Source organism: Eublepharis macularius, chromosome 5 (genome assembly GCF_028583425.1).
Source record: "Eublepharis macularius isolate TG4126 chromosome 5, MPM_Emac_v1.0, whole genome shotgun sequence".
NCBI lineage: Eukaryota > Metazoa > Chordata > Lepidosauria > Squamata > Eublepharidae > Eublepharis > Eublepharis macularius.
The window spans coordinates 38,983,452-38,999,188 of NC_072794.1; the positions used below are offsets into that span (position 1 = coordinate 38,983,452).

Sequence of the window (15,737 nt, forward strand, 5' to 3'; positions counted from 1 at the left end):
CTTGCACCACCCTCTACTGGTGGCACTTTTCCTCACTGAGACCGACCGTCCAAGTGCCCTGATGGGGTGGGGGAAACTGACTAGTGCTTAGGTACTGCTGCAAAACAAACTAAGATGTGCCCCAACTGGTCTCCTCTGATGTAAGTCCCATGTTATTCAGCAGTGCTTACTCCCAGGGAAGTGTCTTTAGAATTGTGGCCTATGATTGAAGACTGCACATTTCCCCTTCCAAAGCCAATAGGCAGAGAGAGGTCTCCCTCTGAGATAACCCAATTGGCAGGGAAACAATGCCATCACCCAAGTAACAACAGGAGAAAAAAGATTCACTCATGTGCTTTGTGTGCATCCCCCCTTCCCACTTACCGAGTTAATTAATAACATAAGGGCTCTCTCCCCTTGGGATCCGATTGGTGAATGTCATTAAGGAAAACAAGATGCTGCCATGAAGGCCCAGTGCCTGCCTGCTGCCACTGTTGGTGCAAGATGAAAACTGAAATGAAACACACAACCTTTTTTGTGGGAGGGTGCTGTTTTATTTTGGTTTCCTGGATTTGGTTCACCATTCTGGAAGCTGCTTTAACAAAATGAAAAATTTCCATGTGTATTTCTAACTCAGAGCGGAACTACAAGTGACAAAAGGCACAGATTGGACACTTGTCAGCTTCCCTCAAGTTTTGATGGGAAATGTAGGCATCCTAGTCTTGCAGCTTGGCTCTCTGACTGCTGTCCAATGGACTTTTCAACTGTCACTTGTCCAACATTCCGCCAAGCTGCCTACATTTCCCATCAAAACTTGAGAGAAGCTGACAAGTGTCCAATCTTTGCCTTTTGTCACTTGTAGTTCTGCTCTCATTCACTTGGTTTTGCACACCCTTATTGAAAACTATGGTGACCAATATGGAGTTGCCTTTGGCCTGATGGACCAGTTTAATAGTAAAGCCAAGTTTAATAGTAAAGCCAATAGTAAAGTTTGAAATCAGAAACATGTAATTGTGTTATAATTAGGGCCCATTTCCACATGCCCTTAAGGGGACGGCACACAAATGGAATGCTAGTGACGTCTCCATTTGCAAAATGGACATGGGCTTGTTTTTTCAGTGCCTTTTCTGGGACAGCAGAAAGTGCATTCTCAAAAAAGTCACTGAAGAAACAGAAGCCAAACGGCTTGCAACTGTTTTGCAAATGGAGATGTCTGGATTCATGAGGCAAAGCCACCAGTGTTCGGTGAGTGGGCCATCCCTTTAAGGGTGTGTGGAAACGGTCTAGATCTAAGTGATTTGCCATAGGACCTACCATAATCTTGGACTTGTAGGACTTGAGATAAACACTCATTGTACCTTTAGGAGAGGCTGTGAAGCAATTATTTGGGATGGCATTTGGCTTGGTCTGATTAGCTGTTTGGATTAGGCTCTACTGATCACTTATCTATTATGCATTTTTCAGGGTTGAACCCACCTTGGGTTCTAGCTGTGCTTGAAGAATGATAAATATTTTTAATAAATCAAAACATTGTGGGAATGCCATTTCTTTCCATTTGGTCAGTGATTCCTTGGGAGCTCATGAACATGTTGCTCCAGGCAGCTACTCTTCTATGGAAGTAAAGCATCATATCTGTTCTTTGATGGGCATTTTGCTAATGTTAAGGTAAATACAAGCAAATCATATATAGTGCAGGTCTTTTAGTTCCACTGAGTATTTACCCTGAAGAGAACAGATAAGGAAATTTAGCACACTGCTATTTTTTGTTCTACTTCTGTTGGACGAGATAAAACAAGTTCCAATTAGACTGTCTAATTAAACAAAGGCCCTGCAGTAGTAGACTCTGCTACATAAATCTGTACATTTATAAGAAATGTATGCAGGCACTTTGATATGAGCCTTATCAGATTCAGAAGTATAGTGTCAAGTGAGCTGCATGCCTTATGAGAACTATGAGCCACTGATTAAGAAAAAACTAGCCTTCTACAGATGTATAAACATACCCTGATTTTTCTCAAAGGTGGCTTCATTTCTGGACATGATTTGCCTGTTAAAACCAGCCCTTTGAAGCTGGAAGGTTTCCCTTGAGAATCCATAAAACACTCTACCAGGTACCTTCTGGGATCCTCAAGAGAGCTTCTTCAGGGTATCTCTTCCAAACTCTCTTGAGAATGCACAGCAGGGACTGGAATTCTTGACAATTAACTGATGGTGGGATTCCTGTATTCCTAGCTGACATCTGGAGGCCACAGCATGCTTCCATTCTTATTGTGGGGAGCAGCCGTGCAGTCAACTAAAGTCACATTTGGCGAACACATCTTTTTTTGACATACATCGCAATTCCACTTGAGGTACAGTTCAAACAGGAATCAGGGAGAGGAGGACTATATTCCTAGCTCAGCTACGAATCTTGCAGGATGATTTTAGTTCCTCTCTAATGTGCCTCCTAGGGTTGTTGTGGGGATAAATTGGTGTTAAGCATGCATATTCTCTTCTCAGCTGCTTGGAGAAAGGGTGCATATTAATTTAATGGTCACTGATCCTGTTGATGATAAAACCTGGCATATGCTTTCCTCCTCTAACTACAAAAAAGGGACATTGCCAGGGTGGCCACGGGTCATGGGATAGAGAAGCACTCCAATAATCTAAAAATATTGTCTTCAAGAGCATAGTAGTTATTCTAATGGCACCCATAGATTTTAATGGTTACTAATTACATTTGTAGATTTTAGGCTGGTGGTCAAGTGTCAAAATCATAGCGGGATTTTTCTCTATACTTCATTGCGGAAACGTTCGAAGATCCCAGAGATTCCAATGGTTGCATCATTGTAGGCCTTTCAACAAGTCTTCCAGAGGCAGTTGCCCAAACTTCAATGAATTTAGATGAGATGTAAGTTCAATATATTTTTATGTGTGTTTGAGCAACGTGGAGAAATCATGAGTTGCCTAGATAACAATATGAACCTGGGCTTTTTTTTTGCCACTGAACATTTGGCTCTACAATTTAAAATTCTGGTTTTAAATAGCTTTTGAAATAGACTGTAAATCTATATTTGTATCAGCATCCAAACATTCCCATTAGCATGGCTACATGCTTGACCTCATTAATTCCACTGAGAGAAGTAGTGGAAATACTCTTTTTCAGTAAAAGTAGGTGGCCTGGCATATGTAAATGTGTAGAGGTGTTAAAAACAGCCACATTCTCCCCAGTACTGGCACTGCAAGTTGAGTGAATAGCAACAAAGTGTATTTAGTCATTCATGAAGGGTTTTCAGTCATTTCATGATTCAATTAAAGCTGTTCGACAGAAACAGTAATCAAGCTTCAGTGAGTTGCTTAAGTAGCGCATTTATTCTTCTGGCGTGCCATGCAAAGTTGCTTAATGTTGTGACTATGTTTTTAGAATCTGACAGTAAATAAATATTTTAGAGGTTCAAATGCAATTATGTGGATTCTTGAGACTCAGCCAAAAAATGTAGCACTTTGAATTGGTTAATGTTAGAATAGTTCCAATGGAAAGAGAGCATGAAATTTAAAAAACTGGAGAAAGAAACATCATACCTTTGTGGTATAACGGAGACACTGAAATTTGGTTGTGATGATAACAATAAAACTGGGTCATTTCTGCCTCCGTTGAAGGGAATGGCCAGTCTTATGCTGGCTGTGGTAAACTTAGAACTGTAACAATTCTTGTCGGACACATTTTGTCCGTCTCTCAATTCTGACAAGAATCACATACATTTATTCTTGAGGGGCTGAATGAAATAACACTTGATACTGGCTTGATACTAAGTATATTTCTGATGTGTCTTTATGCACTGGTTTTCTTTCTCTCCTTTATTTGCAATTAGTATTCCATCTGACTACCTCAAAATCTGATTTTTTTTTTACTCAGATACCTGAAATTATAGATATTGATGGAAACAAATTTCAGCAAATCCTTTTCTAACTGAGATGCTTATAATTTAGAAACTGTTAGGAAGGCACCTACCATCATATTTTAGAAACATAAGCAAAGACTAAGCTCCTTAGGAAAAGGACATTTGAGTGTGGCTAAAATCGAGCCTGGATCAGTGATCTGGTTCTGTTAATGTTTGTGATTTAAATGTTGTTTATTGTTTTTAACTTTGTTGGTTGAGGTCTCCTTTACTGTTTTTATGAATTACACTGACTCCCTCTCAGTTCAAATTACAATTGAATGAAAGAAACAGTCCAATACTTCAGTTTGGTGAAGTGCCACTTGCTGTACCAGGAACCACAACCATAAAGCAGGGGAGCAACCAAATAAGTAGCTGATATCAGTGATTTCCTTGAGAGACAGTTTGGTGTAGTGGTTAAGAGCAGTGGACTCTAATCTGGAGAACCAGGTTTGATTCCCCACTCCTCCACTTGAAGCCAGCTAGGTGATCTTGTGTCCGTCATAGCTTCTACGAGCTCTCTCAATTAGAGATGAACAGCAATACGAACAAAAAAAAGCCACGAACAGCCCAATCTGCTGTTCGTGAACAAGCTGTTTGTGAGGTCCCATTCTAAATGAACAGGTGCTCTTTGCCCCATTCTAAATGAACAGGTAGTCATTGCAAGCCTCGTTCACCTGCAATCAATTCCCTTGGCAATTTAGTCAGGGATTGTCTGAACTCTGCCTGAACTCCTGCTATTGCCCTGGAAACCCCAATCTAAGCCCAATTTAGCTTAATAGGCAGGTCTTCCTTTCAAGTTTGGAGCTCCAAATTTGTTACAAGGGAGCAAAGAGCAGGGGGGCTCCCAGCTCTGACTTTGCAGACAGTGGAGAGGGAGAGAGACAGTTGCTGTTGGCATTTTGATAGAAAGAGTGCATTGGAGCTTAAATTTTCTTTCAAAAAGAGTCCAGTAGCACCTTTAAGACTAACCAATTTTATTATAGCATAAGCTTTCGAGAATCAAGTTCTCTTCATCAGATGCCTGATCAAAACTGGGCAGATACAGAAGAGGAGGGGAGAAGAGAGAGAGGAGAAAGAAGGGGGCATAAATCACAAGGGGACAGAATGCAATTAGCATGGAGGCTATCAAAACATTCCTTTGCTTGGAAATGTAAACATCGGTGTGCAGTCAGTTTGCTGTATTAGTTTGTAGCAGTGAAGGTATCCAATTCCTATGTAGTATAAGCCTTTGGTAACCACAGCTCTCCCTGCCAGCTGCTCAGTTAATGTTTCTGGGAGTGGTGTGGTAGGGATCTACCTCTTCCAGGGTTGCTGCCAGGCTCTGGGCCAAGCTATTATTTATTATTGGTACCTTTCCTGGTGCCTGCCCAGGTCAGGTTTCTCGTAGTGGTGCAGTAGGGATCTTGACTTGGATGATGGCTGGAGGAGAGCCTGCTGGCCCCCACGAACAGCCAACCACAAACATGTTTGTGAACAGGGCCATGTTTGTGGTTGTTTGTGAGTCCCTGTTTGTGGATGACAACGAACATCATATTTGGGTTTTTTTCTGTTCGTGCCCATCTGTACTCTCAGTCCCACCCACCTCACAGGGTGATTGTTGTTGTGGGGATAATAACAGCATACTTTGTAAACCTCTCTGAGTTGGTGTTAAGTCATCCTGAACATCCTGTATATAAATCAAATGTTATCATTATATTATTATTATATGCTGTAGTGCTTTCAGTAAGATTCACATTCCAGTGTGGATACACAGGTTGGTGATGGGGTAAGTGTTGGGGGATATACATTCAGATAGAAGCTAACAGGCCCTCTTCATTAGTATAATTATTGTAACTAATGAAAACAGGAAAATGAATGGAATCTGGAAATAATGAGGGAAGGCAGTTAATCATCCATATGCGCTCTGGTGCTTCACTGATGCTGAGTTCAATGAAGAAATGAAGGGGAAAGGAGAGAAGTGCAAAAGAGATTGAGTAGATCTATGCCTGATCAGGATGCCATAAAACCAGGAGAGTTTGCCATTGTTCCTGCCAAAGATTCTGATTGGTGCTTCTGCACATAATCTTTCCACCTTCTGCCAGTCATTGCACTATCAGTGCTTTCTGATTCTCTACGAACAGTGGTGTTTGCGTGAACTGCCTTATCTGAGGCTGTGCTGTCTGCTTGGCAGAGGCCAGGGGCAAGGCTTTCATAGATGAAGTCAGGGGACCAGACAGAATAGAGGCAGAAGTCCTGGCTTCTTTCTCTTGGAGCAGGGCAGCTCCTAATCGGAATAACAAATGTTTTGACTGCACTGGTTTCTTTGTATTTGTATATTAATTGTGCATATTTTGTCAGATTTTTTCCCATTTATTAGTTAGGTTATCCTTGTCTATTCAGCCTTTTACCATTTCTCTCCCTGTATGGTTTTGCGCTGACTGGCAAGCAGATAGGGCAGAGTATATTGGGGTGGGGGATAGAGGCTAATGCTTTGGTGATAGACATGGATACTTGCTTTTCAGTCTAGGGTAGGGATAGATAAGAGGCCAAGGCTTTGTTTGACCAAAAGTAGAAAAACATCCCCTGTCAGAGAAGTTACAAGAGGTTAGTAGTAAGGAAGAATCAGATCATCTCGGTCTCTGTGAGAGACAATGAGCCACTAATTCTGGTGCTGGGATTTCGCAATATGCGTAAGTTCATGCAACACCACCAAGCGGCCTCCCCGACCCTCATGCTGCACAGATGCTGATCTTAGAAGATCAGGGAGATGATAGGGAGTATCATATTCAGGTGTAAAAAAGTGGGTGGGGAGAATTTATTTCTAAACAAAATTTGAGTGCACTTCACACCACCTAAGTGCAAAGCTCTGTGCTCTGAGGATCTGATTACATGAAACTTTAACCATGAGTTAGGTTGGATGGGGAACACGTATTTGGTGTAGTGGTTAAGAGCAGCAGGACTCTAATCTGAAGAACCAGGTTTGATTCCCCACTCCTCCACTTGAAGCCAGCTGGGTGACCTTGGGTCAGTCACAGCATCTTGGAGTTTTCTCAGCCCCACCCACATCACAGAGTGATTGTCATGAGGTTAATAATAACACACTTTGTAAAATGCTCTGAGTGGGTGTTAAGTTGTCCTGAAAGGCAGTATACAAGCACAAGGTTGTTGTTGTTGTTATGGTGATTGATTGCTGTTGTTGTTGTTGTTATGTGACTGGCATTTACCTTTAAAATACTGTGTGTGGAGAAATGGGCTCTGAAGCACATGCATGGACGTGGGAGAATCTTCACAATTCCCTCCTTTCTTCCCAACATAGTTTTGCAGGCTGATCATCTTACTGCCAAAGACAAGGACATTCCTGGGAAACGTGTCTCCCACAGTAAGATAAATAGCTGCTCCCCCCCCCCAGTTTTCTGCAGAGGAAAGAAAGAAATTGCTACGTCTTCCCTAACCCCACAGACAAGTATGGGAGCCCATTTTCCCCACACACACTACTTTGAAGACAAGTGTCAGTCTCAAGTTAAATGTGAGTTTCCCCCAACCTGTCATGTCTGTGTACAGCCATGTCATGGTTGTCTGTTTGTTATATTGCTTGTACCACAGTATGCTGGTTATATTGCTTTATCAATACTGTGCAACTCTCTCTGATCATCTGTAACTATATTGCAGACGTTACTTCCTTGGGACCCAGAAAGGGCCTCTCCTGTTATCTTAGAGAAATACGCGAGTCTTGGCTAGCCGTGACCTTGGTGTGTCTAGATGCCAGCTTTCACTCCTTTTCTCAGACGTTGGGAGTACTTTATTGTATACCTGATGCATAGTCATAACTGAACAGATTCTCGCAGAACTCTAGTAGGCTTGTGCACCAAAACTTTAACTGTCATTTTGAACGTGGGAAAATCAACTATAACCTAGACTGCTTGATTTGAATTGTCACTTCTGCCAAGCTCCGTGATGGAGAACAGACCTGAACTACATAGATCCTAATAAAGCTGATTCTGCTGGAACCAACATGTGTTCACTGTGGATGAGCTTGAGGGGTCTACCTGCCAGGGACTGACACAACCTAGCTCACGTTTAATGTCTCCTGTAATCCGACCCTGAGTGAGCACAGCATGGGCTGGATTGTTACAGCTCTATACTATGTGACCTATCATCTCCATTACCAGGATATCCTGGCTTGGGTTTATTTAGTGTGTGTACGTGCAGGATGGGGGGGGGCATGAGTAGCCACTGTGGGAGCAATATGATTGGCTGTAGACTTAGGGCCAAGCTACAAGTGATGAATGACACTTGAAGGGCAAGTGGATTGAGTGGAGGGCAAGTGAACAGGGAAAAATACACTTGCCCATTCAAGTGTCATTCGTCACTTGTAGCTTGGCCCTTAGCATACTAAACTGAGCCAGTGCCTGGGATGAGGAGGAAAGTGGGGCATTTCATTTTGCCTTTGCATGGCCTCTATGGCCTATGCCAGGATTTTCCATAGTCTAATTTTATACCAGCATTGGGGGAGGGAACTGGGGCTGTAGAGAGACTTGGGGAATTTAGGTCCTGCTCTGCTCAGGGCATGCCCCTGCTTTCTCCCACCAGCATAGCAGTTATACAAGAGCAACACTGATGGCACTGATGGCTGCTGCTGCATCTCTGGATATGCCAGCATGACTTGGAGATTCACTGGCACTGGGGTTAGTTTTCATCCTAAGCATTTTTTTGCCAGTATATAGGATGGAACTACAATTCATGCTGAATTAGGCCTTCTGTCTCAAGTAATCAGGTACAGATTCACAGGATACAGAATGGAAGGAAGCCAAGGCACCATAACATGTTGGGCATACTTTTAGTGTATTTCTTTGATTGTAAAGTAAGCTTGCACGGATCTACTGGAACACAGGCCAAAAGTGAATATGATACTTCATCAGAAGTTTCCTTGCCCCCCTTGCTTACCAAGAGCAGCAAAACTGGGTAGGAACAGTTGTCAGGCACTCATCAGATTGCATGGGTACAAGTCTATTGCAGGAGCAGCTGAGCAGCTGGAACATCTGCATGTCCTTCAAGGATTGGGATATACACATCTTGTTTTTATTTACTTCATTTATAATTCACTTTTCCCACAGAGACTCAATTACAACATTTAAAAGCCAATTAATTCAATAGTACTTGCATTAGCAGTATTGTTGAAGCCTACAACAATACCCCTTTCATAAAAACAACATCCTGAAATGATCTCTGTTGCAATTTCTACAGAATAGTAGTAGCGTGGAAGCCTTCCTGACCTCTTCTAGCAAGCCATACCACCTTGAGGGAATTGCAGCAAAGGATGTCGGGGTACAAGCAGCCACTGATCTCACTTCTTTGCAGGTCAGCTCCTTTAAAAAGCCTTGTCCAGATGAGTGAAGGTGTTCCAGCAAGCGTGTTGGAACTGGTAGTTCTGCAGATGTGTGGAGTCTCAGACCATGAAAGGCTAAATACATTTAAAATGGTCCCGGTGAGTGGGGTGCGTGTGTGTGCAAAAAATTGAGTGTCAGGCTATGGATGACAGGATACAGCAGATAGATCCCTGGACCATTGCAGCAAGACACAAGTTCTTGGTCAAATGGCTTTTATTCAGAAATCAGATCATTTCCATATACAGGTGCATAGGACTACTTAGAAGCAAAGTAGACATCTAAGCAGCAAGAGTAGAAGTTGATAGGAATGACATCATGTGATAGAAACTTCTCTTTTAACATGAAGTGTGCTTCCTCCACCCCCCTACCCCCACCCTAAACAAGGCTTTGGAGCTCTCCTGGTGTGAGAACATTCCACATATTTGTGATATCAAGAGTTACTAGGAAGCAAGACATATCGAAGTCTGGGAAGGAATACAAGGTCATAAACACTGGAAGCTGTTACAGTCCAACAGATAAACACCAGTGAAAGCCTGAGAAAGAGTTATGACACTGGCAAAGTGATATTGAGTTACAGCAGGATGCATTTTGTTCAGCACAACAGAATCAAAATTGGCATGGATGGGGCCCAGACATGACATTGAGGACCTTGAAGATGACTGGGCTTAGAAAAATATTACATGTAAAGCCGCTTTGGATAATTAGGAAATAGTGTGTCTATTCCCCCCCTCCTCTTTTAATGCCTTTTGCTGACATGAGCTGATGTTGTGGAGGAAGCTGCATGAGTATTGTGTAACGTCTTGTCAGTCTGAAGATACTGGAACTATGCTGATGTTGGGAGAAGGGCAGCCATCTAACGTATGGGGATTCCTGCTGTGTGTTGGCATAACCTTCATTTGTGGATGCCAGTCTCAAAAACAAACAAGAATTGCTTATGTTGGTAATCAGTCTAATTTTCTAGTGCAGCTTGGCAGTATGTCTATTTCTCAAAAGTTAAAGAATCCCTCTGATTTTCTGATTTACCTAGATACTCTACGAAATGTTAATAACAACAAGGATAGTTCCTGCCTACAGGTTCTCTTCCTTGGTTAGTTGTGCACAGTGCATCCAGTTTGGTGTAGTGGTTAAAAGTGTGGGACTCTTATCTGGAGAGCTGGGTTTGATTCCCTACTCCCCCACTTGAAGCCAGCTGGGTGACCTTGGGCTAGTCACTGCTTCTAGGAGCTCTCAGCCCCACCCACCTCACAGGGTGTTTTGTTGTGGGGATAATAATGACATACTCTGTAAACCGTTCTGAGTGGGCACTAAGTTGTCCTGAAGGGCGGTATATAAATCAAATGTTGTCATCGTTGTCGTCATCATCATCATCATCCCTTGTTATGCCAACTGCTCTTTGTTTGGGATTCCCATCTCCATTGTTCCCCCTGTGTATTCTAACTGTGTGGATCATGAGAACCTTAAGCTGTACACCTGTTATCTGAGTAGAGTTGCCTGGTATCCCCTGGCAACTGGAGGGCTTTGGGGGACTTACTGGGCCATGGGAGGAAATTGCTGGTGACATCATCATATCACTGGTAATGCTGACATCACTCCTGTGCACTCAGTTTAATCATAAAGTTTTGACCAAATTACAGAATGTCTTTGGCATTTCCTAATGACATGCTGATGTCACTTCTGGGCACATGAGGAGTGACATCACCATGTCAGGACCAACTTGATTTCCCCCCACCAGCCAACTGAGTGGTGTTGGGAAGTGCCTGCTGGCAGTGGGGATTCCCATTCCTCTGTCCTGACCAGGGGAATGGTAAACCTCCATCCGAGCAACTTAGTGCTTATGAACAGGCTTGATTGGCTGCAGAATTAGCTGGTATCCTAAGCTATGTTGGAGGTTGGGAGATGGGACTCGTATTTTGCTCAGCATGTGTTGTATGGGAATTTTTAAAGTTATATCATAGTTGTCATTGAAATAACATTATGGTAGCACCAAGGATAAGACTATGAGTCAGGCTCAATGAGATGTCAGGCAAGTGTTCATTCAAGTGTTGAGTGATGCAATTTTACCAGGGAACTGCAGTTTTCAAAGACAAAGCCAAGCCCCCGCCACACACACACACACCCCACATGCTCAGGCTGATATTACTGCTAGGGACAATGATGGAACTTTGCTTGGGGCTCAAACTAGACAATAATTCAGGGGATCAGTGAAATTTCCTTCATTAATAAAATAATTAAAGCAACTACTTGGGGCTGCTAATTTGATTGCAGAAGTGGTGCTAAAGGAATTTTAAACCTTTCCTCCTGTACTATTTTCCCAAACTAGATTTCCCTCTCCTGATCCTGATGCTAGTTCTATAAGAGAAAGTTAGACAGGTACGCACACACGTACATACCAGCACTGGACCTTGCAGTTTCCTTTAAGTAATAACAAAAGTAAACTGCAATCATAGGGCTCCTAATCTCATTTGGCTTTTGGCTGTGCTAGAGAGGGAACTTTTTTAAAGACCTGGCATCTGGCTTGCTTACCTTTATAAGACATCTAAATAACAGATTCTACCCTGAGTGGGGGGTGGGGGTGGGGGAAGCTGCTCATTCCTCTCCCCCAGCGATCCTGCACAGTTCTGTCTTTGAAAACTACAGTTCCCAGATAAAATTGCATCACTAAGAGCCAAGCTACAAGTGATGCTTGACACAGGTTGGACACTTGTCAGCCTCCCTCAAGTTTTGATGGGAAATGTAGGCATCCTGGTCTTGCAGCTGTAATGGAGAGCCAAGCTGTAAAACCAGGACGCCTACATTTCCCATCAAAACTTGAGGTAAGCTGACAAGTGTCCAACCTGTGTAAGACGTCACTTGTATCTTGGCTCTCAGCTCTTGAATAAACACTTGTCTGGCATCTTGTTTAGCCTGATCCTATGTTTTCAAGGTTTAGGATGGCAACTAATACCCACTCCACCCCCAAAATGACTGAGGTTATACTGGTATGGCTTGGATAGATACTGGCATATCTCTAAATATATCAGCATAGCTTCTAATTAAAGGGACTCATTCAGATTTTAAATCATCACCTGTTATGAGGACAAGTGATGATTTCTTAGGTTCCTGAATTCCTCTGTGAGGGAAATAGTTTAGTTAACTTTCACTATATCTCATCTTTTCCAGTATCTCCATAATCTAGGAATTGGTGGACGGTTGATGTGATGGGGGTGTCAGCTGAGGACAGCTTTTTAGGCTTAACCTTTTGATAGCACATGACAACTGAACACAATTCCAGTCCAAGATGCTTTCAGTGAACAGCAGGTGTTTGCATTAATTTGGTTTTTCAATGTAATTACTTAAACCCAGCTCTGGGAGGACCGCCAGTAGTAGCAGTGAAACTGGCAGAACTAGGCACCAAAATATGCCCTAATTGTGGAAGAGAAGTCAGAGAGAGGAAAGGAAGAAGGATAATATTGAAGGGTGGGGAGGAAGGGAGTCCTGCATTTTCATACAAATCAAAGTTACATTGGAAGAAACAAGAGAGCTTAGAGTAAAAATTAACTTCAGAATTAATAGAAAGAGAGCATAACAAGAACTTCAGAGAGCAAATATAACCTTTGTATTTGCCATAATAAATGGCAAATTTGCATCTGTCTAACTGAAGAGCAAAGTAAGCTTTACAGCTGCATTTAATGAGCTCTGTGTGGGGTTACCCTCAAAGAACACCCAGAAATTGCAGCTGGTTCAGAATAGAGGTGGGCACAGACTGGGAAAACCACACAGACCACCGGCCCATTGTCCATCAATTTTCACAGACCACAAAATTTTCACGGAACAGCCCAGTTCAAGGACCAGTTCATTGGTCTGCAGTCGGTCACTTCCAGGGGCCCTGGCTCTGCCCGCTTCACACCCAGAGAGCCCAAACTTGTAGAGAATCTTCAGCAGCCTCTCGTTGAGCCACTCTCTAAGTTTGGTCAAGATTGTATTTCGGACATCCAAGTTACAGGCCCCCAAAGTGGCTGCTCCCAGGAAACTTCCTGTAGATACTGGAGTCACAAATGCCAATTGACTTGCATTGGCTAGCAGCACCAAAAAATTGCAATGAGGCAAAATGAATCATAAAAGGGTGGGGGAAGAGCCCCCCTCACTCACCACATGGACAGCTTCCCAGGCATTGCTTAAGGAATTAATCCTTTCTCTTTTTTTTTTTTTATAAATTTTTTTATTTTTCATAACTACAAAACACTACACCAGACTATCACAAGGAAAGGGAAGAGGGAAGGGACAAAGGGGAGTGGAAAAAGAAAAAGGGGGGGGGAATGAACTACAAACACTAAACACTACACTTCAATGTTTCCCTTCATACTGTCATAATACAAAAATAGCTCCATAGAATAATGATGGAGTGGTTAATCATACAGAGAATAAACATTTCAAATTCTGATTAAACTTTCCTCCCCCTTCTGGGTCCCGGACGCAATTCTCTCTGTGCAACTGCTGTTGCAATGCTCTCCTCCTCCCCCCCCCCTCCGGCTCCTCCTTTTCTTCGTTCTTGGTGCAGCAGAGTTCTGGGTTTTTATTCTCAAAATCCTTTAGTTGATCTTCTGATAATATCTTATAGGCCTGATCTTTATATCTGAACCATATTCCTTCCGGGAATAACCATTTGTACTTTATTCCATGGTCCCTCAGAAGAGCTGCAAACTTTTTATATTTAAAACGCCGTTTCCGGACTAGAAATGGAACGTCCTTCAAAATCTTGACTTTCAAACCCATAAAGTCCAAATCCGCATTGTATGAGTTATATAGGATGGTGTCCCGAATCTTTTTAGTTGAAAAGTCAATAATGATCTCACGAGGCAACTGTCGCTTTGTTGCATATTTTGAAGAAGCCCGACGGACCTCCAAAATGGCGCTTTTAACCTCTTCTTTAGTCGTCCTCGCGGGTGTCGCCAGTAGTTCCGAGACCAAATCCCACAGATCCTCATTTTCCTCCTCTTTCACGTTTTGGAGACGCAAAATTGTCTGCGTTCGTTCCACTTGTAGCCCGATCAGTTGGTTCTCCACCAACTTCAGCTCCTTTTTTGTAGCCTTCCAAGTGACGCACTTTCCAGAGCAGACTTTTCTGCCCCCCCCCCGCTGCTGCCTTAATGGTTTTCACCTCGCTTTCAATTAAGCCCACCCTTTGATCAGTTTCGTTCAGCTTGTCAACAAAGGGTTTTATGGCTTCCACCACCGCCCTGCGCACCAATTCTTCGAGCGACTCCCCTTTCTGCAAGGTGGCCGAGATTGACTTACCGAGAGCGGGACTTTGCTTCTTTGCTGCCATTTGGGGGGGGGGGGGGCGCCAACAAAATTCTGGAACTCCACGAAGGGGAAGAGCGAGTCTTCTTCAGATCAACCTCTCCTTCACAAACGCTTGTAGAACAGAAGGGATTCGCTTGTTTACAGGCTTCCGCCTGTTTCTTTTACTTGCCGTTTCTCGTTGCCCGGCGGCACTCGAGGCGCCGCGCACATCTGCCGGCCTCCATAGGGACAAACGGGCAATTCCCTCCCCGCATTGATTTCGGGGAGTTCTTCCCGCCGCGTCCCGGACCCTGGCTCCCTCCCTGGGAGTCCTGGGGGCTAATCCTTGCAGATCAGCCGCCCGGTCAGGGTGCCCGGTCGTTTCCTCCCGGACCAGCCGAGAGGAGCGTCCGGCATGGCTGAGAAAACGAAAACGAATCGGAATGGCCCCTGCGCAAGGATGACACGCAAATTCGTGAAGCGTTCCATATTTTTGTGCTTGCTTCGGCAGCACATATACTAAAATTGGAACGATACAGAGAAGATTAGCATGGCCCCTGCGCAAGAAATTAATCCTTTCTCCTTGCTCACATACTGGTTACAGAATGTCCCCTCCCTCCCCTGCAGAATGGGGGGGGGGGTCTTTGCTTGGCAGGCAGAGCTGCCTGTCAAGGTTTTGTGGGTTAAGATTGGCTGCAGAACATCCCCGCCCTCCCTTTCAGACTGGGAGCTCTTTGTTTGGTGGGCAGAGCTGCCTCTCAAGGTTTTGAGGGCTAAGATTGGCTGCAGAATGTCCCCAGCCTCCCTTGCTGACTGAGGGTTCTTTGCTTGGCAGGCAGAGCTGCCCATCAAAGTTTTGAGGACTAAGATTGGTTACAGAATGTCCCCGCCTTCCCTTGCAGACTGAGGGCTCTTTGTTTGGCAGGCAAAGCTGCCCATCAAACTTTTGAGGGCTAAGATTGGCTGCAGAATGTCCCCGGCCTCCCTTCCAGACTGAGGGCTCTTTGCTTGGCAGGCAGAGCTGCCTATTAAGTTTTTAAGGTCTGCAAAAGGTCTATGGATGTGCCTTCCATTGCCTATGGAATTAATAGATCAATGCCAGGATGTCTTGACTCACAGATAACGTATTAACGGACCAGCCCAGACAGACCAAAATTTGTGGAAAAGGTGAGTTCACGAACTGTGTGTTCACGAACCACTAACTGGTCTG

The 15,737-nt window shown here is 43.7% G+C and overlaps 2 pseudogenes; both read left to right on the plus strand.

Moving 5' to 3' along the window:
• The first annotated feature begins 14,963 nt into the window (after positions 1-14,963).
• LOC129331541 (U6 spliceosomal RNA) lies at positions 14,964-15,022 on the plus strand (annotated as a pseudogene).
• Positions 15,023-15,093, plus strand: LOC129331539 (U6 spliceosomal RNA; annotated as a pseudogene).
• The last annotated feature ends 644 nt before the right edge of the window (positions 15,094-15,737 follow it).